The sequence below is a fragment of the Aethalodelphis obliquidens genome, unplaced genomic scaffold (assembly GCF_003676395.1).
Source record: "Aethalodelphis obliquidens isolate GAN/ISIS:26980383/991018 unplaced genomic scaffold, ASM367639v1 scaffold8, whole genome shotgun sequence".
NCBI lineage: Eukaryota > Metazoa > Chordata > Mammalia > Artiodactyla > Delphinidae > Aethalodelphis > Aethalodelphis obliquidens.
Genome location: NW_020837952.1, coordinates 42,129,963 through 42,151,319, shown reverse-complemented (window position 1 = coordinate 42,151,319; position 21,357 = coordinate 42,129,963). Strand labels below are relative to the sequence as shown.

At 40.7% G+C, this 21,357-nt stretch overlaps 1 long non-coding RNA gene and 1 other non-coding gene across 2 annotated transcripts in view; one reads left to right on the top strand and one right to left on the bottom strand.

The window, feature by feature from the left end:
- The window catches only part of LOC113620875 (uncharacterized), a 465,861-nt gene that overhangs the window by 21,916 nt on the left and 422,588 nt on the right, over positions 1–21,357 (top strand). The gene's annotated exons all lie outside the window — the stretch shown is intronic.
- Positions 20,035–20,163, bottom strand: LOC113621347 (small nucleolar RNA SNORA18). Its single transcript, XR_003433136.1, has one exon. It is a non-coding gene; the product is annotated as a small nucleolar RNA SNORA18 (small nucleolar RNA).

Here is a 21,357-nt window from a genome sequence, read left to right as displayed (position 1 = left end):
AGCATTGCTGTTTGGATTTGAAACCATTTTGTTTCCAATATGGAATATATGAGACCCTTTTTTCTTCTCTGGAGGCTGGTAGAATCATCTCTTGGACCCTCAGTGTTTTGAAATTCCACAATAGTGTGTCATGGGTGGTTCTGGTTTTATCCATGGGGTATGGCTTCCAGAGCGTCCTTTCAATCTGGTGATTTATGCCCTGCGGTTCTAGGACATTTTTCTGAATTGATTATTTTCTTCTGTTTCTTTTCTCTGTCTTTTATCTTTCTGGAGCTCCTATTATCTGGTTGTTGGACTTCTTGGGTTAGTTCTTTAATTTAAAATTTTTCTCATAGCATTGTCTTTTTGCTCCATTTTGGGGAGATTTCTACAAATTTATCCTCTGGTTTTTAAATCTGTTAGCATATTTTAAATTTCCAAGTGTTCATTCTTTTATTGAAGTGTAGTTGATTTACAATGTGTTAATTTCTGCTATGCAACAAAGTGATTTAGTTATATATATACATACATTATTTTTCATACTCTTTTCCATTATGGTTTGTCACAGGATATTGAATATGGTTCCCTGTGCTCTACAGTAGGACCTTGTTGTTTATCCATTCTATATAGAATAGTTTGCATCTACTAACCCCAAACTCCCAGTCCATCCCTTCCCCCCCGCCTTGGCAACCACAAGTCTGTTCTCTATGTCTGTGAGTCTGTTTCTCTTTTGTAGATAAGTTCATTAGTGTCATATTTTAGGTTCCACAAAGAAGTGATATCATATGGTATTTGTCTTTTTCTGACTTACTTCATCAAGTGCTCGTTCTTATACTCAGATTATACTTTTATTTTTTTTTTCAGATTATATTTTTAAAGTAGCTTTTAGTTTTTTTTTTTTTTTTTTGCGGTGCGCGGACCTCTCGCTGTTGTGGCCTCTCCCGCTGCGGAGCACAGGCTCCGGACGCGCAGGGTCAGCGGCCATGGCTCACGGGCCCAGCCGCTCCGCGGCATGTGGGATATTCCCGGACCAGGGCACAAACCCGTGTCCCCTGCATCGGCAGGCGGACTCTCAACCACTGCGCCACAGGGAAGCCCTCTAGTTCTAGTTTTATGAAAGCAAAATATTTTCTTTTCTCTTTGAGAACGTTAGTCTCAATTTTCCTCTCCTTTCTGTTTCCTTCAAGTTCCTTCTCCTTCTGTTTGTTTGGTTCCCAGTGTTTACGCTAGGGGCTTTTCTCAGATCATTGGAAATCCTGGATTGTCTGCTCCTGATTGAGTGAGACCCCAAAATAATAATTTGCAGTTTTGAGAGTATGGGTAACTTGTTCACTTTAGGAGCCTCACTGTAGGTGTCCTGAATGATTAACCTCCATCCCTTTGACGGTATCTTTAGTTCTTTCTTCTTGGGCTACTTAGATTACTTGGAAAGCGTTTCAGTTATCTGTCTGGAGGATTAAGATCTGTTTGCCAATGTTTTGGGAGCCAAATAAGGAAAGAGAGCTGAGGGTCTCAGCATTCAGCCTTCAGTGAACACACCGTTACTTAATACACCTGATTTCAGTACCGTATCCATAATTTAAACAGTCCTCAAGTCCAGAGAACACTATTTTACCTTCTCTAGTGAATAAACCATCAGTTTTTTGCTGGTGTTGGAAACGGGCATTGATCTAGCTGTGTGGAATGAATAAATTGTTCCAGCGGGTTAACTGCTGCCTCCTTATTTTACCATCTTTTTCCATCTCCAGTACCAGAGGTCTCTGGTACTACCAGTTCCTGAAACCTTTGAGGATTCTGATGTGTTGTTTCTCAGCTTTCCTCATTGCCAGCTTAGGATTCAACTCTATTGGGTCTGCCATTGATTACACCTCATCCATCTGTTTTCTAGTTTCCAGCACTTTTTTTTTTTGCTATTGTCTTTTCTTTTGTTCTCGCAGACCTTGTGGATTTATTTTATTATTATTATTTTTTAAGTCCTTCAGAGTCACAGGATGGCTGCTGCCAACTCTATCACATCCATGCATTATAGCATTCAAAATAGGAAGACAGAGGTTTTTACCAGGAAGATAAATTGCTCCAAAGTTAGACCACCCCTCAGTCTGATTGATCAGATTTGTGTGCCCACCACGTGTCCACCCCTAAATCAAGCAAAAGGGAAGGGAAACCAACAGGGTTCATTAGTTGTGGTTGGGGGGAGAGCCCGCCATCTTGGAGCATGTTTGTGCCATATGCCTGCACAAACTGGGAGCTCTGTGAGCAAGTAATAAGGAAAAAGGGCTGTTAAGTAGGCAATCAACATTTGTTACCATATTTCTGGTACAAGCACACCACATGTAATATTGAAGACTGTTGATTAGTTGACAATCAGTGGGCAAAATCAGATTAAAATGTTTTGAATGTCTCACAATTACATAACATCATTTAAGGTGCAGTGATCAATCCATCAGTAGAACAGAGGTAGAGGATAAGGATTATATTTTATAAGAATGAAATACTGACAAGATTTAGCAAAAGTTTCAGAGTTTGGCTTTAGGAATAAAGTTAAGACAATGGAGTAAGAGTTTGATTAAATTCACAGCTAGAACCAGATATATCACATCAATATTAATAGCGAAAAAGCCAAGAAAGAAAATATTTCCAAAGGGGAAAATAGTACATCTGAAATTTTGGGGGGATTTCTGCTTATGAAAGAAATGGTTCTCAGTTGGTGAAAAAGTCAGTAGACCTCTCTATATAGCTAAGGAGGTTAGCTAGTCCTGCTGCTTTTGATGAATTATTCGAAAGCTCACCCACTTAGAAAAAGCTGTGTGCATTTAAAATAAATCATTAATGATAAAATTGATTGTAGTTTGTGAAAAACCAAACAAACAGGTATGTGTGGTTCCTTTTGAAATATTTGTTCTCAAGTTCTGAAGGAATTGTGCCAGTTGGGTTTTTAGTCCCATGTAACAGAAGTTATTCTAGCCAGTTTCAGCAGAAACATAATTTATTAAGGTCTAACTGATAGCTCAGAGAAACTCTGGGAGGGTCAGAGTCAGGCTTGGTGGCCTCACAACCAGAAGCAAAGGACGAGTTGGCTACGCTGACTACTCCATCACAGCGTCAGCCACTGAAGACCCTGTTAGAGCGCCCTCTACTGCTGTCTGCCGTGAAGACCCGCACTGGGACGTCTGCCGCCTCCCACCTCCCATGTTGGGCACCTCCACCTCCACCCTTCCCAGAAGAATAATTCTGTACACTGCCTGTTTCCTCCAATTGTTCTGCAAATTGAATTTACATATGGGTGTATCTGATTAGTAGAGCCTATGTCACACGTCAGCACCGTGGCTGCAAGAGAGGCCAAGAAAGCGAGTTTCTGATTTCTGCCTTTGAGAGTGGGACTCATAACGTGGGAAATTTGCCAAACATGGGAAGAATGTACAATAGATGCAGGGCCGCCGTGAAGAGCGCGTATGCCAAATGGAAAGAGAATAGACAGAGCTAAGAACGTGGACTCTGGAGTCAGATGGACCTTAGTTCAAGGAGAGCTCCACAGCTTCCCCTACGTTCACTCTGGGTCAGCTACTCATGGCTGTTTCCTTATATGTAAAATACAGATAATGATAATGATGGCATCACACTGGTGCTATTAAGGTTAAACGAGGGAAAGCTTAAAGCATTTAACCTAGTGCCTGGTGCAGGTACATGGTGAACACTCATTACAAGTTCATATTGTTTTTGTTGATGTTGTTGGTATTACTGTTGTTGATGTAAAAGGACAATCAAAGCTGAGGATATAAAAATGAATCTTTGTAGAAACCATTTGATAGTTTCTGTCCCAGGAATTAGTTTCAGTATTAAACTTACATCCCCCATTTCCGGTGTAAAAACCAAACAACCACCAAGAAGGGTTAGTACCAATGTCCTGATAAATTATAAATGCTTCAGTCATTCTCACCATTTTCTTGTGCCTCCCCCACCCCTTTATTTGTCCACTCTTACAGTCACAGAATGCCAGTTATAAGTCAACACATGCCCTCTTAAAAATCAAAGTATAGGGACTTCCCTGGTCGTCCAGAGGTTAAGACTCTGCCTTCCAAAGCAGGGGGCACGGGTTTGATCCCTGGTCAGGGAACTAAGATCCCACATGCTGTGTAGGGCGGCCAAAAAGTAAAAAAAAAAAAAATCAAAGTATAAAAAGAACAGCTCAATGTATGTTGATATCGACAATGTTATGTTTAGTGTTTCTTGCTGGAGGGGGTCTTCTATATGTGCATATGTTGACAAATAGGCTTGATAAAAATTTTGGCTGAGAAAAGGATATTAACTTATATAAACATCCCTGAGAAGTAAAAGTTTAGTGGATGTATTGTGAGAGTATACCATCACAAAAAAGAACTAGGATGGGGCAGTGGAATCCTCTCCATGACCAGATTTCACTATTTTTAGATGAATGGTGAAAATATGGTTTTATTATGCTACGTAAGCTTTTCTGCATGTGCTACACAGCTGACTCTCTTGGAGTGTAGTGGGCAGTTTTGGAGTCACAGGGTTGGCAAGCAAATCTCTGCTCTGCCATTTTTTAGCTGAGTAACTGTTTTGAGCCTCAGATTTGGCATCTGTAAATGAAAATAAAATATGCTGCTTTCAGGGTTCTTGTGAATTAAATGAAGGCTTAGTATGTTTGGTGCTTAGTAAAGTGTCTGACGCGTAATGTGCATTAGCCACACATGATGAAGTTGTACATTGACAAAGGAGAAAGGTAGCAGAAATAATTTTAAAAAATTAAATTGGGACTTGACTTTCATTGTACTGCATTAGCTGTTTATACAGAATTCGCTTTGTTAATTAGTTTTAGGCTGGCAACATTATTTTAGTTTCCCCTGTGTCTTAGTCAGTTTGGGCTGCTATAACAGAATACCATAAACTGGGTGGCTGATAAACAACAGAAATTTATTTCTCAGAGTTCTGGAAGCTGGGAAGTCCAAGATCAAGATTGTGGCAGATCTGATGTCTGGTGAGAACACTCTTCCTGGTTCACAGATGGCTGTCTTCTCTCTCTGTCTTCACATGATAGAAGGGGTGAGGGAGCTCTCTGGCGTTTCTCTTATCAAAGCACTACCCTCATGCCCTAATCACCTCCCAAAGGCCCCACCTCCTAATACCATTGCATTGGAGGTTAGGTTTTAACATGTGAATTTTGGGGGGAGCACAAACATTTTGTCTATAGCCCTCTGGATACTGTTGGACCTGTGGTCTGGTTTTCAATTGCTGCAGAACAAACCCTTGTAAAACTTAGTGGCGTAAAATAACAACAATTTTATTAAGCTCCCAGATTCCATGGGTCAGGAATCGCTAACAGGGGACTGTAGAGATGGCTTGCTTCTGCTCCACAATGCCTGGGGCTTCGGGTGGGAAGACTTGAATAGCTAATGATGACTCAGAAGGTGAGGGGCTGGAATCATCTGGAGACTTTTTACTTACATGTCTGGTACCTGGGCTGGGCTTAACTGAAATTGTCACCTGGAGCATCTACACTTGGCCTCCCCATGGGGCTTGGGCTTGTTACAGGAGGGTGAGTGGCTTCCAAGACAGAGTATCCAGACAGCGAACAATCGAAGTGTAACCAGGGGAAAGTTACATAGCCTTTCTGATTTAGTCTCAGAAGTCACAAAGCCATCACTTTTGCTACATTCTGTCGGTATAAGTGAATCACCAAGGCCAGCCTAGATTCAGGGGGAGGGGAATTAGGCTCCACTTCCTGATGGTGGAGTGGCCAGGTCACATTGCAGAAGAGCATGCGGGATAGATGTTATTGAGGCCTCTTTGGAAAATGCAATCTCCCAGAGGCTGAGCACGTTTCAGCCTGGCATGAAAGTTTGGTCCATGTAAAAATGTTCCAGATATGTCATTAAACAAGAAAAGCAGATTATAGAACAGCGTGTACAGTACAATTCTATTTTTGTTTAAAAATATGCAGGGACTTCCCTGTTGGTCCAGTGGTTGAGACTCTGCGCTTCCACTGCAGGGGGCGCGGGTTTGATCCTTGGTTGGGGAACTAAGATCCTGCATGCCATGTGGTGTGGCCAAAAAATATATATATATGTGTGTGTGTGTGTGTGTACATATATATGTGTGTGTACATATATATATACACACACACACGCACAAAACTCTGTATGTGTGTGCATGTGTGTGTGAATGCATGCATGTGTATGTCTATGGGTGTGTCAAGGCCACAGAAATTGGGTGTGCTAGTAATATGACTTAATTATTTTCTAAAACGCAATTTTTGACTACTAGCTCCATACTCCCACCCCCAGAGTCCATCCCTGCCCATTCTTCTGGATACAGAAAGTGGTACTTAGTTGCTTCCAGATGAACCCAGTTGACTTCAGTGGTTTCTCAGTCATTTCAGTCTTAAAGTTCCGACAGATTCAGGATTGTTTCCTCTCTGTATTCCTCTTGCCCCCCTGGAGTTGACGCTAACCCCTGGGGAGTGTTAAAAGAAAAACTGAGACATGTTAAACATTTTAAGAGTTTATTTGAGCAAAAATTGATTCGAATGGGGCAGTGCCAAACAGGAAGTGGTTAGGAGTGCTCTGTGGACAGGAGCCAGGGGCAGGACCTACAGAGAAGGTGCAGAAGCAAAGGAAGGAAATTATTTGGCTACAGCTTGAAGCCTAGATGGCTGTTTGTGATTGCTTGTCCTTAGCATTTTGGTTTCGTAACCTTGAGTCATTTACAGGCTTAGATTTTGGTTTGCTCACATTGGCCGCCATGACTTTACAGCCACCTCAGTCTAATGGCCTCCTCGTTTAATTGATTTAATGGGAGCTTGTGTAAATGCCACTTTAGCAGCAACAGGAAGGGGGTGCCTACTCTTTCATCTTGCCCACGACATCCTGCATCAGATGTCTTTCTGCCCATCTGTCAGCCTGAAGGCCCTGGCTTGGGTCCACCTGGTTTCCTGACGCTGGGTCTCTCTGGAGATGGGGCCTCATCCTCAACATTCCCCCAGGGCAGCAAATCATATCCTTACACTGTAGCAATTTCTTGTCTGGGCTGAAGGATAATCTTTTCTTCTGGGCTGTTCTTTTCATCTCTCAGCTTATTTCCGAGCACCGTTTGGGCCCTGGGGAGATTGTGCATGCTCTTGCAGGACAACCTGGGAGCCATGGAGATCCAGGGTGCCAACTAGGCTCCTTTAATACATGCATGTGCCCCTCTGCCCCTTCTTCTCTCTGATCGCTGCTCCTCTATACCTCACCAGCTTACACGCAACTCGTAGATCTTCTCAACTCTGGGCTCCCCAAATTTTAAAGGGTTTAAAAAATTTCCACCCATTCCAAAACTCCACCTTAAGGACTCTTGTATCTGCCAGGAATGCTTTTGGTTGTGAGAAACAGAGAACGTGGTGTATGGCAGCTTAAGTCAGTAAGGCTTTATTTTTCTCACAAGCAAGAGTTGTGCAATGACTCCATGATGTCCTTCATGTTCTGGGGCAGTGCTGTCCGACAGATATATAATGGGAGCTGCATACATAATTTAAACATTTATGGTAGCAACATTAAAAAGAGCAAAAGAAACAGGTTAAATTGATTTTAATGATATGTATTATTTAACCCAATATATCCCCAAACTTTCAATATGCAATCCGTATAAAAATTGTTAAGGAGATATTTTTACATTTTGGTGGTACTAAAATTCTTCAAAATTCGCTGTGTATTTTACACTCACGGCACATCTCTATTTGAACTCGCTGCATTTCAATTGCTTGATAGCCTCATGTAACGAGTGGCTACTTATTGGACGGTGTACATCTAGGGCCTTTATCTATTTGTTTGCTAACCTATCTTAGCCTGTGGCCTTGTTTCCTCATGGTTACAAACTGGCTGCTGCACACTAGGTATCAGTTCTGCACTTAAGGGAGGAAGAAGGAAAAGATGACATCTATATCAAGAAAGTGAAATATTTTCTAGAAATCTCTAGCAGACTTTTGCTCATATCTGATTAGCTGGTACTTTGTTACCTGGCCATGCCTTACTGCAAAGAAGGCTGGGAAAATGGCACCAGAGTAAAATTGGGGTTCTGAGAGTAAGAAAGAAAGAGGAAGATGGGTACCAGGGCACAGTCAGCAGAGTCCGTTGCAGGGCCCAGTTCCCCTACCACACTCTGCACTTGAGCCTCTTGCTTCCTCTCCTGACTCTCCTCCCATTTCCCAACTTAGAGGTTCTTCACCAGCCAGGGAGTGGGAAGTGGAGGGGGGGAGGGTCCAGGAAAAACTGTTTTCAACTATTTGCATATCTTTTCCAATCCTTTCTGTTTTACACTGCAATGTGACTTTTGGTCTTAAAAGAAAAAAAAAATGTGGTGTGTTCTCTTTGGTACCTCTGCTAAAAATCTCGAAAATAAAGCGTGCCCACCCATCTAGCTGGGGGCGGGGAGCAACAAACACAGAGTCTTAGAAAGCAAAGCAATTAATATTTTATAAGTCATCCTGCTACGTATGCGTAGGAAAGAGAACTATGTACATCTGGATGATGAGAAAATCATAGGAATGTTTTTCCATTTCTTTTTGTTTGTATTTCTAAGCTTTATGCTATGAAGAAGTATAATTTACTCATAGGATTAAAAATTTTGGTCCATTTAATCCAATTGTAGCAAATTGATGTTTTAAAAATATCAAATAATCCCAGGATATAACTTCAATTACTGTAATACAGTAGCACTCAATTAAATATTAGTATACATTGCCAATAGGATATTTAGGGAGTATATATATATATATTTTTAAAAATTAATTAATTAATTAATTTTTGGCTGTGTTGGGTCTTCGTTTCTGTGCGAGGGCTTTCTCTAGCTGAAATGAGACGGGGGCGTCTCATTGCGGTGGCTTCTCTTTTTTGCCGAGCACGGGCTCTAGGTGCGTGGGCTTCAGTAGTTGTGGCACGTGGGCTCAGTAGTTGTGGCTCGTGGGCTCTAGAGCGCAGGCTCAGTAGTTGTGGTGCATGGGCTTAGTTGCTCCGTGGCATGTGGGATCTTCCCAGACCAGGGCTGAAACCCGTGTCCCCTGCATTGGCAGGCAGATTCTTAACCACTGTGCCACCAAGGAAGCCCTCATTGATTGTTGTTTTAAGTTTCAGTAATGAGCAGGGTAGAAAGATTTTCATTATCATGAAAATTGTATTATAGTAATTTCCTTGCAGTTTGCTAATTATTTTTCCCACCTCAAATTCTTGAAAATGTGAAAACACTGTCCAATTCTTATTGTCTCAATAATGAGTGTTCTGAATAAATCTACTGCATTTATACAAAGTTTTAAAGTTTTGATAGTACAATATAAAATGGTCTAAGAGTAAAATGATTCAATTATGTTTTACACTTGTGCACTTCTTATGTGTGCAGCATTATGGAAACACAAAGTTTAATGAGACAATTGTCTAGTGTCAGTGTTTACAGTGTAGGCCCTTAAGGGGGAAATTTCATTGCGATTCCTTGTACCATTGTTAACTGCAAAAGATTGTCTCTGTTTTCCAGTGGGAAAAGGGACTGTCTTTTTTCCATTGTGTTGCAGGAGTGGGGTAGCTTTTTTATTTAATTAAAAAATTTTTTTTTATTGAAGTATAGTTGACATATGTAAACTATATTAGTTTCAAATGTATAATATAATGATCTGATATTTGTATATACTGTGAAATAATCACCACAATAAGTCTAGTTAGCATCTGTTACCATACAGAGTTAAAAGTTTTTTTTTCTTGTGATGAGGTCTTTTAAGATCTACTCTCTTAGTAACTTTCAAATATGCAATACAGTGTTCTTAGCTATAGTCACCATGCTGTGCATTACATCCCCGGGACTTAGTTATTTTATAACTGGAAGTGTATACCTTTTGATCCCCTTCACCCAGTTCTTCCACCCTCCACCCCCGCTGCCTCTGGCAACCACCAATCTGTTCTCTGTATCTATGAGCTTGGTTATTTGTTGTTGTTTTTTAGATTCCACATATAAGAGAGATTATACAGTATTTGTATCTCTCTATCTGACTTATTTCACTTAGCACAATGCCTTCAGGGACCAACCATGTTGTTGCAAATGGCAGGAATTCCTTCTTTTTTTATGGCTGAATAAAATTTCATTGTATACATGTACATACCACATCTTTTTAAAAATTGAAATATAGTTGATTCAGGGGGTTGAATCATTTTTTCGCTTTGTGAAAAGAAGCTATACAAAACACAACTCTGAGAGAGTGGCTCTAAGTCCACCCTTTTAAAACCAGTAGGTTTATACCCACTCAGGGGCAGGGCTGAGAGACTGTAGAAAACCATCCCTATATTCTGTGTCGACTCTAGCATGTGGCACCTGCTAGTTAGCCCTTGTGTATTGGTTCATACCTTTTAGGTGTTAAGGACCAGAAAGGTGAACTCAAACTTACCTAACCCAATAGAAAGTTTATTGGCTTATATCACTGTAAAACTGAGAGGTAGAATGGCCTTCAGGGTTAGTTTGCTATAGGAGCTCAGTGATGTCACTCAGGACTTAGTTCACTTTTCAAGTTCACCTTTCGAAGTGCCAGCTTAAGGCTTCCTGCCCTCATGGGTGCAAGATGGCCATCAACAGCTCCTGGGTCTACATACTTCTTCCATGTCAGAGAAAGATAGACTTTCTCCTCCAAATATCAAAGAAAATGCAGGGCTTCACTCTTATTAAACCAGTTTATGTCATGTCACCAGTTGCTGTGACCAGAGAAATGCCACATGATGATAGATCACTGAGGTAAAAGGTGATTGTCTCCGGCTATTTAGGTCTGAAGCTAAAGGGGTATCAATTCCACCCATGACTAAGCATAGAGGAGGGCCAGCTCCCCAAAGGAAACTCTGAGTACTTTTAGAAATGGGAGAAAGTGGGGGAATTTTAGGTAATCAACTAAACAATTGCCCACTACAGTTTGCTTCTTTATCCTCTGCTACTCATGATTTCTTAGCTCCTCTTCTTGCAGTTGGAAGTTCTTGAACTTGATTTATAATCCGCATGCTCTGTCCCATTCCCCACCAATTCTTCTCGTTCTATTCATACACGAAGTCTGTTCTTAGAAGGATGGTTTTATGGAAAGGTGGAAATTTCCCTGGAACTCATCCTTTGCCACCCAAAACAGTGAGGTCATGATAAAAAGCCCCTTCTGCTGTGCTGGGAACAAGAACCAGAGGAGCCTCCTGGAAACATGACATTGTCAGGATAAAGCCAGCACTGGCCATGGAAATCATCTGGTCAACATGGCTCTAGCTCAGCATAGACAAGGTACACAGTACAAGCAGGATGATAGGACTCATGACCCTCGGTGTGTAGTCAGTGGTAAAGTTTCTTGGATGCTGGGAGGCCTGGGACTTCTAGTTCTAACATATATCCTTGATCAGTGATGTGATGTGCTGCCTACAAAGGACTCACTAGTCCTTGTAGCTGACAGCACAAGGGGGAACCAAGGCCAGGAAAGAGGAGTTCAAGACCTTGAAGGCAAGAAGAGTAAAAGGATTGAGATCTTCCCATCTAGGTGGGAAGAAGAGTATCTACCACTGAGTACGGTGAGCTTCAGTCATTCATGAAATATTTAGCAAGTTCTGACTCCACTCTAGAGGCTGTGCTGGCCTTGGAGATACAGTGATGAACTTGCGAGCTCTCTGTTTGCATGGAGCATTAAGTAATGTGGGCATGCATTAGTCAAGTTTCTCTTGGCTTTGGGGAGGAGAATTGATCCTGCAAGCTTGTTAGAAGAATACTGGAGTTTCTTAGAGAATTCACAGAAGGAGCAGGGACTATGGCAGCTTGGGGCACCTTGGGGCTAGAGGTTAACAATCTTCTCTGAGAGTGCTGTTGTTGGTGTGAAGGGGTTTCTGTGTCCAATCTCTGTGGGTCTCAGTTCCAAATTCCTAGAGGGAAAATCTGATTGGTCCACCTTGAGTGAATGAAGTATAGACATGGTTGTCAGAGGCCTACCTTGTTGAGTGCAGTTTCCAGAGAAGGGCAGATGCTGTGAACCTGAAGGCCACTCTCTGTGGACAGGAAGGTAGATAAGCAACAGCAATTACAGCCCAGTGTCACCTGTGCTATGCTAGGGGGAGCGTGAAGTTGTGTGGGAGTGTGTCAGTCAAGATTCTTTTGGAGACAAAGGTTTAGAAACCCAGCTTAAGCCAACCTATGCAAAAAGGGGAACTTGTTGGAAGGCTCACATTGAGAAGGGTGAGGGGCAGGTGGTATCAGGAGTCACTGGAACTAGGCACTTGAATCCTACTAGGTTTTTTTTTTCTGAGTCTCTCAACCCTGCTTCTCTCTATGTTGTCAACTTCTTTTTCTTAGGAAAAAATATTTGAAATTTGAAATATGGCCACTGGCAGCTCCTGAGTCCCATATCTCTTGGCCTTACCACCAGAGAATAAATCTTTTTGTCCAGCTTCAGTTACAAAAATCCTAAGGAATGACCCAATTGGCTTGGCTTTAGGTATGAATCCATCCCTTAACCAATTAACTGTGTCTAGAGAGGCAGGATAGTGTAAAAAACATATTCCATGGTGATGGTTAAATGACAAACCAAAATGATTAATACCAAATGCTTTAGTTTAATATTCCCTGTACTAGTTATCTATTGCTGCTTAAGTTACCTCCAAACTAGTGGCTTAAAACAACATTAAATATTTATGATCTCACATAGTCTCTGCGGTTTGAAATTCAGGACTGGCTTAGCTGCTCAGGGTCCTTGCTGAGGTTCAGTCAAGATGTCAGCTGGGGCTGAAGTCATCTGAAGGCTTGACTGAGGCTGCAGGGTTTGCTTCCATGACAGCTTACTCACATGGTGCTTAGTTCCTTTACATGTGGTCCTGTCCACAGGCAGCTTGAGTATCCTCATGACATGGTGTCTGGCTTTTCCCAGGATGAGCAATCCCACGAGAGTGCAAGGTGAAAGCCATAATGTCTTTAATGGCCTAGTCTCAGAAGTCACACTCTATCATTTCTGCAATATCATTTTCTACGTATTGGTCAGATCTATTAAATGTGGGAGGGGACTGTACAAGGGTGTGATTCCCAGGAGGTAAGAATTAGTGGGGCCATCTTGGAACTGTCTTAGTCTAGCACATTCCTCAAAACACATCCTGAAGACTTGGGATGTTAAAAGTTGTTACATGAAGAAGGGGATTTGCAGTCAAGTCAGTTTGAGAAAAGATATGTAAAACCAAGTTAAATAGGTTTCTTTCCTGCAGTGTTTCCATATGGCTTTTAGTACATTGATACCTGCTTTGAATTCCTGAAAGGGGTAGAGTACACCACAATTTCTTTTTCATTCTCCAACTTTTCCTCCAGTGGGCCCTTCTACCCTCCCCCATCCCCATTTCCTTCCCTCTAAAAGCATATCAGAATGCTGCCTGTCTCTTGTGTAAAATGTATGTTTCTGGCAAAGCAATACATTTTCATTTGGAGTTGCTCATCCTTGACCCTCCAAAACCTCCCTATTTATTTGGGCGATGTACATCATGAAAACCTAAGAGTTACTAAAAAGTAAAGGAACACATTTTCTTGTGAGGTGAGTGGACAGTCTCTGAGGAAATTCTGCAGAAAAGTTTTACAAAGCTCTCTATGTCGGCCATGGTGTTGGGTGATATTGAGTCATATAGTGACAAACACTGTTTGAAGGTCAGCAGCCTTACATGCAAGTTTGGGTGGCTTCTTTAAAATGTGTTTGTTGGTAGAAACACACGGTACGGGTTAGTCAGATCTTGTACTTTGAGTTTTTGCCAACAAATACTGAACCTTTCAGTTTGGCACCTTCTCCACCTCCCCTTGTCTAAGTGGCTTTTTTTGGTTGTTGTTTCTTTGTTTAGGTTACTTGTTACGGCAACAACCCAATTTATTTAAAGTGTTTTATGGTGGTTACACCATCTTGAATTATTTAACTCAGTTATAAAAACTAAGGTAGTATGTATGTGAAAGCTCCTACACCATATGTGTTTGTGGAAATGTGCTTATTGAGATGTTTCCAAGCACAGCATCTGCTCTTATAAATCTTTTTTTTTTTTTTACGGTACACGGGCCTCTCACTGTTGTGGCCTCTCCCGTTGCGGAGCACAGGCTCTGGACGCGCAGGCTCAGCGGCCATGGCTCACGGGCCCAGCCGCTCCGCGGCATGTGGGATCTTCCCGGACCGGGGCACGAACCCGTGTCCCCTGCAACGGCAGGCGGACTCTCAACCACCGCGCCACCGGGGAAGCCCTGCTCTTATACATCTTTTATAATATTTTGCCTTAAGCCCATGCAATAATTGATCTCCACCATCTGATAATTTTTAATTTAAGACAGTTTGCCCTCTTATGTTTTTGATAAATGATAATTTTTAAGATTTTGGAGCAAAAAAGCATCTAAGTTAAAAAGAAGAATGATCAGTAAAAATGCTTTCCCGGAGATCTTTAATTTCCTTTATCCAATGCATACCTTTAGAGAGGGATGAACTCTGTGCACTTAGAAGAGTAAGGTCTTCCGAATGTTATTGGGCTTACTCTGGGTTCCTGAGTGCCATGTTCTCAGGCATCCTGCCTTTCTGCACAAAATGGAATTTCACAATGTCCAGTGTTGCCCAATGGCTTCTTTAAAATTGGCTTTGGTTTCCTTTGTGGAGAGAAGACTTAATTAAATCCCCAAATACAATCCCACAGAGACCTGTACGTGCCCAGCTGCTGATTTCAGAAAATAATGAATCATGCAATAAGCTAGTGTTCATCTACCTTCTTGAAATAACACTTGAAACAATATATTATTAATAATATTTCTTGAAATCTCAAAACCAGAGAGTCAGCTCTATCTAGGGGACTAACTTCTTGATTTACCAAAACATACATTGGTTCAAATGTAGTGAAGGAAGTGCAACCACCTGGACTATAAAATCTGCTGCTTTTAGAGCTAGGGGAGGTGCCCAAGGACCTCCAAATATTGTGTACATCAGTGTCTCCCTAGCGTGATTTGCAAGCCACTATCAGAATGCGAGATGATTTTTGGTGGTGTGTGGATAAACTTTCAAAAAATTGTAGTCGTTATTCATATGTTGTAGTGGGTTGAATTGTGTCCCTCTCAAAATTCCAGAACTTCACCCAGGACCTCAGAATGTGACCTTATTTGGTAGCAGGGTCTTTGCAGATGTAATTAGTTAAGGATCTTGAGATGAAATAATCTTAGAGTGGGCCTTGAATCCAATGACTTTATAAGAGAAGGGAGAGGGAGATTTGGACAGAGACATACAGAGAGAAAAAGCTCATGTGAATACTGAGGTAGAGATTGGAATGATGTCTGTACAAGCCAAGGGACATCAAAAAGCTAGGAGAGGGGATGTGGAATAGTTTCTCCTCCAGGAGGAACCAACGCTATTGACACCATTATTTTGAACTTCTGGCTTCTTGACTAGTGAGAGAATAAATTTCAGTTGTTTTAACCTACCCAGTTTTATAGTATTTTGTTATGGCAGCCCTAGGAAATGAATACACTTAAAATTTATTATATAAAATATACATGGTGTATAAAACCTGTTGTTTCACAGTCGTTACTATTTAGACGGGAATTCTCTAACTAATTTAGGTAGCAAAAAGTACATTGATTAAAAAAAATTAAGTAAATAATCCCATAGGAGGTAGGAAGGTATTGCAAAACTGTTGTAGGTGCCACGTGGATGGAGGACCAATTTGGGAAGCATTGCTATTGGCAACCCACAGGGTCTTTCTGCCTGGAGTGGCATTGTGGGAGATCTGGGTCAACTCTTATCTCTACCCCTAATCAACTCAGTGATTTGGGTAAAATACAAATAATGGCCTTGACAAGCCCCGTCTTCCTCAGCCGTAAAATGGGGACAGTAATAAATATCTCACAGAACTTATGTGGGGTTTATGAGTTCCTTCTCCTTCAGCCTTGAAATACTGAAAGCTTACTTATCTGAACCCATTTTTTCTGAGTGTGGGGGTGGGATCTCCTGGCAGCTGGGCCGATGTACAAAAGAACATTTTGTAATCAGTACCCACAAATGTGAGTTGTGGTTGATAAATATATAGGGCTGAGCAATAAGAGGAGTGAGTTGTGGTAAAGCAGGAGGAACTGATGCAAATAGCCTTTGATGAGTCATAGCTGAAGCCAACTTTCTATTATTTCTGGGCCTTATTATGCATATTATGAGTTACGATGGCCTTTATTTCTCCCTCTTTTCAACCCTATCATCTTGGATTTCATAAAAGTGAGTAAAAGAACTCTAGACATAGTCTGATAGATATAGGAAAGTATGTGTTTGAGAGAGTTCAGAGAAATTTTGTAAATTTGATGTGGATCCCTGGAAATACTCTAGGATGGTTTCCTAAGCAGACTTGGCTGGTATTGGCAAGGTGACCTGGAGTGGGAAGGGAATAACACAGCTAACGTCTATTGTGTACTAGCCAGTGGATAGACACTGTGTTCAATGCTGTCTTACTTAATCAGCTCTGAAATCTCTGAGTTAGGTATTGCTAAATAAAATTCTTATTTTACAGATAGGGAAACTGAGGCATGGAGAAGTTCAGTAACTTATCCCAGATCATTTAAGTAGAGATTAAGTAACTTGTTCCAGTTTATCAAACAAGGCAGTCTGCCCCAAGAGCTTGTACTCCTAGCTGTTTATTATGCTCTGTAAAGGCTTAAAAAATGTAGAAATACAGGAAGGGGAAGAATGCATCTAAATGGTGCAAGAGAGAGAACTAGAAGTCAGGAAGAACTTACTGCAACCCTGGCTCTGCCACTTAGCAACTCTTTGACCTTAGGCGAGCTACTTAAACTCTATGCACTCAGATTTCCCATCCGTAAAATGGATGCAATAATATGTACATCATAATATTCTTGTGAGGATTAAATAAGATGTATTCAGTGCAATGTGGGATGCATGGGAAATAGCCTGCATTGTACCAAGTAGTTCTCCTGAGGTAAATTACTTAATCCTTACAATAAACCTTTGAGGTGGATGTTCTTGTTATCACTGCTATTTCACAGGTGAGAAAATTAAAGTTTAAAGACAAGAAGTAACTCTCTCAACATTACCTAGTCAGCACACCGCAGAGCAAGAATTCAAACTTAGAAAGTCTGATTCCACAGCACAAGCTCTCATCTACGTTTATTATCTTCCTTTCCCATGTGAAAAAGACTTGGGAGTTGGGGTTAAATACAAACTTGAGAAGATTCTACAAGTATAGCAGCTGGTGAAAAAGCCAGTTCGTATTTAGGGCACATTCAGACAAGAATAGGGTCCAGTGCAGATGATATACTCTGTGCTGTTCAGATTGTGTCTGGAGTAGTGTGTTCAAGTTTGGATGGTATTTTTTAACCAGTACTAACAAACTGGAAATGACTATGATAATGAGAGAGGTTGGAAGTGATCTCAAAAGAGCAACAGCTGAAAATATTCTGATTTGATGAAGGCCTGCAAAGGATCAGAGAGATAGATGTCTTTGGGAAAGGCTGATTGCCCAGCAGGTCGACAGTACCTTGATGTAATCAATATGGGTCCTGATTCTGTTCCCAGACTTGCAGGTCCAAGAATATCACTGTATCAGTTAATATTCAGAGTTGATCATATATGTGGTGATTGACTCACACTAACCAAACTTCTAGGAGACTGATGCATATACCAGAATGCCAATTGCTTAAAAGTAGGAACATAAGCACCAAACAGCTTTTATACATGTATTTGCTGATCAGAGCATCTATTTTGTTTAGGGGGGTGCCTTATATTCTTTTGTCAGAATGTATATTATACTGTGGTAAGCTAATTTGTTAGCTTGCAGGTAGGGTAAAATCACAGGCCCTTTACAGTTTCTGACTTAGAATGATAGTCAAAAATTGATGCCTTGGGACTTCCCTGGTGGTGCAGTGGTTAACAATCTGCCTGCCAATGCAGGGGACATGGGTTCGAGCCCTGTTCCGGGAAGATCCCACATGCTGCAGAGCAGCTAAGCCTGTGTGCCACAACTACTGAGCCCGCGTGCCAGAACTACTGAAGCCTGCATGCCTAGAGCCCGTGCTTTGCAACAAGAGAAGCCACTGCAATGAGAAGCCTGCTCACTGCAAAGAAGAGTAACCCCTGCTCGCCGCAACTAGAGAAAGCTCGTGCACAGCAACAAAGACCCAATGCAGCCAAAAATAAATAAATAAATACATTAAAAAATTGACACCTCATTATCTTATTAACTTGATTTATTAACTTACTCTTAACTTTTTATCTCATTATTTTATTAACTGAGTTTATTCATATGAACAATATTTCATATGTGGTTTTGAACATTTGTATCTTGTCATCTGCAAGTTGTATGCTTATATTCTTTACCTATTTTCTTTCTTTCTTTTTTATTTATTTATTTATTTATTTATTTATGGCTGCATTGGGTCTTCGTTGCTACACGCGGGATTTCTCTAGTTGTGGCGAGCGGGGGCTACTCTTCATTGCGGTGTGCAGGCTTCTCATTGCAGTGGCTTCTTTTGTTGCAGAGCACGGGCTCCAGGTGCGTGGGCTTCAGTAGTTGTGGCTCGCGGGCTCTAGAGCACAAACTCAGTAGTTGTGGTGCATGGGCCCAGTTGCTCCGCGGCATGTGGTATCCTCCCGGACCAGGGCATGAACCTGTGTCCCCTGCATTGGCAGGCAGACTCTAAACCACTGTGCCACCGGGGAAGCCCTACCTATTTTCAGTTGGGTAATTTTTAAAAAAAATTAGTTTATTTTATTTTTATATTTGGCTGCATTGGGGCTTCGTTGCTGTGCCTGGGCTTTCTCTAGTTGTGGCAAGCGGGGGCTACTCTTTGTTGTGGTGTGTGGGCTTTTCACTGCAGTGGCTTATCCTGTTGCGGAGCACAGGCTCTAGGTGTGCGGGCTTTAGTAGTTGTGACACGTGGGCTCAGTAGTTGTGGCTCATGGGCTCTAGAGTACAGGCTCAGTAGGAGTGGTGCACAGGCTTAGTTGCTCTGTGGCATGTGGGATCTTCCCGGACCAGGGCTTGAACCCATGTCCCCTGCATTGGCAGGCGGCTTCTCAACCACTGTGCCACCAGGGAAGCCCCAGTTGGGTAATTTTTAATTAGGTGGTCAATTTTTTTATAGTGTACAGGGTTTAAAAATATTATTTATAACATTAGGCAAATTATTTAAAGTCAATAAATTTTTAAAAATATTTTAATTTTATTGGAATATAGTTGATTTACAATGTTGTGTTAGTTTCAGGTGTACAGCAAAGTGATTCAGTTATATTGAATACATTTACATATATTTATTCTTTTTTATTATTTATTTATTTATTTAATGATCACGCTGCGTGGCATGTGGGATCTCAGTTACCCAATCAGGGGTTGAACCCATGCCCTTCCTTGGCAGTGAAAGCGCAGAGTCCTAACCACTGGACTGCCAGGGAATTCCCTTTTTATTCTTTTTTAGATTCTTTTCTCATATAGGTTATCACAGAATATTGAGTAGAGTTCCCTGTGCTATACAGTAGGTCCTTGTTGGTTATCTATCTTGTATATAGTACAAGTAGTTCTTTTTTCTACTACTTGTATATAGTAGTATATGTATGCTCATCCAAGGCTCTTGATTTATCCCTCAACTAAAGTCAATACATTTTTATTTAAAGAATTTTACATGTGATCGCCTCCACTGTCCATCAAGGTCACCTTAGTTCCTCCAAAGTTTGAGTCAGGGTTTATCTTCAAGACAGCCCTTTTAAAAAGAAACTATGCTTAATCCACAGTTGTCCTATCTTTTAGCCCATAATTCTTTTAGTTGGACTTCTTTTGTCTCCACTTGAATATGGACACATTGATAACATCAAACATTTCCCCACTAGAAACTTGGGCATCTAATTTCTTCATGTAATTTACTTTAGGACCACTTATAGGCTCAGAGTAGATGGATTTGCCTGGTTTTCAGACACCCTCTAAAACTGAGTTCAAATCATATTCGCTCCAAGAATAATATAGACTGTGGGATATGCCAATACCTAAGGTAAAAAAATTTAACTACTAGGTCTTTCACACTTTTAGCAGATGTTGTAGTTCTTTCCGAAGATCTAACAAATAGTTCTGTGAGTGAAGCAAAACCACACAGTTACTCTGTGAGGCATTTCCAACAATGTGAGTCTACAGGAAAAGCCCCATAGGGATAGACCTCACCTATAGGGTTGTTTTTTACTGATTGATAGGTTCTTTGTATGAATATATATCTATTTAATATATTTGTCTATATTTAAATAATTCAGATAAACTGATATATATGTATACAAAGTAAAATAAAGTATAAAATTGTATTATATCAGTTGCAAATATATTTCGTCATAATTTGCTTGCTTTTCGACTTTATGTCTTCTGCCATACACATAATATATTTTGGGTTTTATGTTTTGTCAAGACAGTTTTCTCCTCCCAAGATTATAGATATATTTCCCGTTTTTCTTTTATCCTTAAAAAAATTTACATCTTAAATACATGTGGAATTTATTTTTAAGTATGGTGTGAGGAAGGCATTTAGTTTTCCTTTTTTTCAAATGGATAGCTCCTTGTCCCAACACCATTTAGTAAATAATCTGTCAGTACCTGTATGATTTTAAGTGCCTCATTTATCACATTCTAAGATCATTGGCTGTTTTTCACAATAATGTTTTTCACATTATTTCAATTATTGTGACTTCATAATACATTTTGATACTTGGCAAAGTAAGTCCTGTTTCTTGTTCATTTTTCTAAAAAAAAAATGTTGACGTTTTTGGCACATCTCATAGATGAACTTTAAAACTAACTTGCCAACTCTATAAAATATCCTGTTGGAATTTTGACTAAAATTGCATCACAGTTTTTATTTAACTTGGGGAGTATTAATATCTGTATAATGTTGAACCTTTTTATCTAGGAATATCTTTCACAGCCTTCATTAAAATTATATGGTTATCTTCAATAAATTTCATACTTTTAAGTTTTTTCCTAAGTAATTCAAGGTTTCATTGGAATCGAATTTGGCTTTCTTCTCTATTACATTTTCAAATAAGTTTTTGTTGATTATAGAAAGGCTGTAGATTTTTATTTTATTATTATTATATTTTATAAATTTATTTTATTTATTTTTGGCTGCATTGGGTCTTCATTACTGCTCACGGGCTTTCTCTAGTTGCGCCGAGCGGGGGCTAGTCTTCATTGCAGTGTGCAGGCTTCTCATTGCAGTGGCTTCTCTTGTTGCAGAGCACGAGCTCTAGGCACACGGGCTTCAGTACTTGTGGCACGTGGGCTCAGTAGTTGTGGCTCACGGGCTCTAGAGCGCAGGCTCAGTAGTTGTGGTACACGGGCTTAGTTGCTCCGCGGCATGTGGGATCTTCCT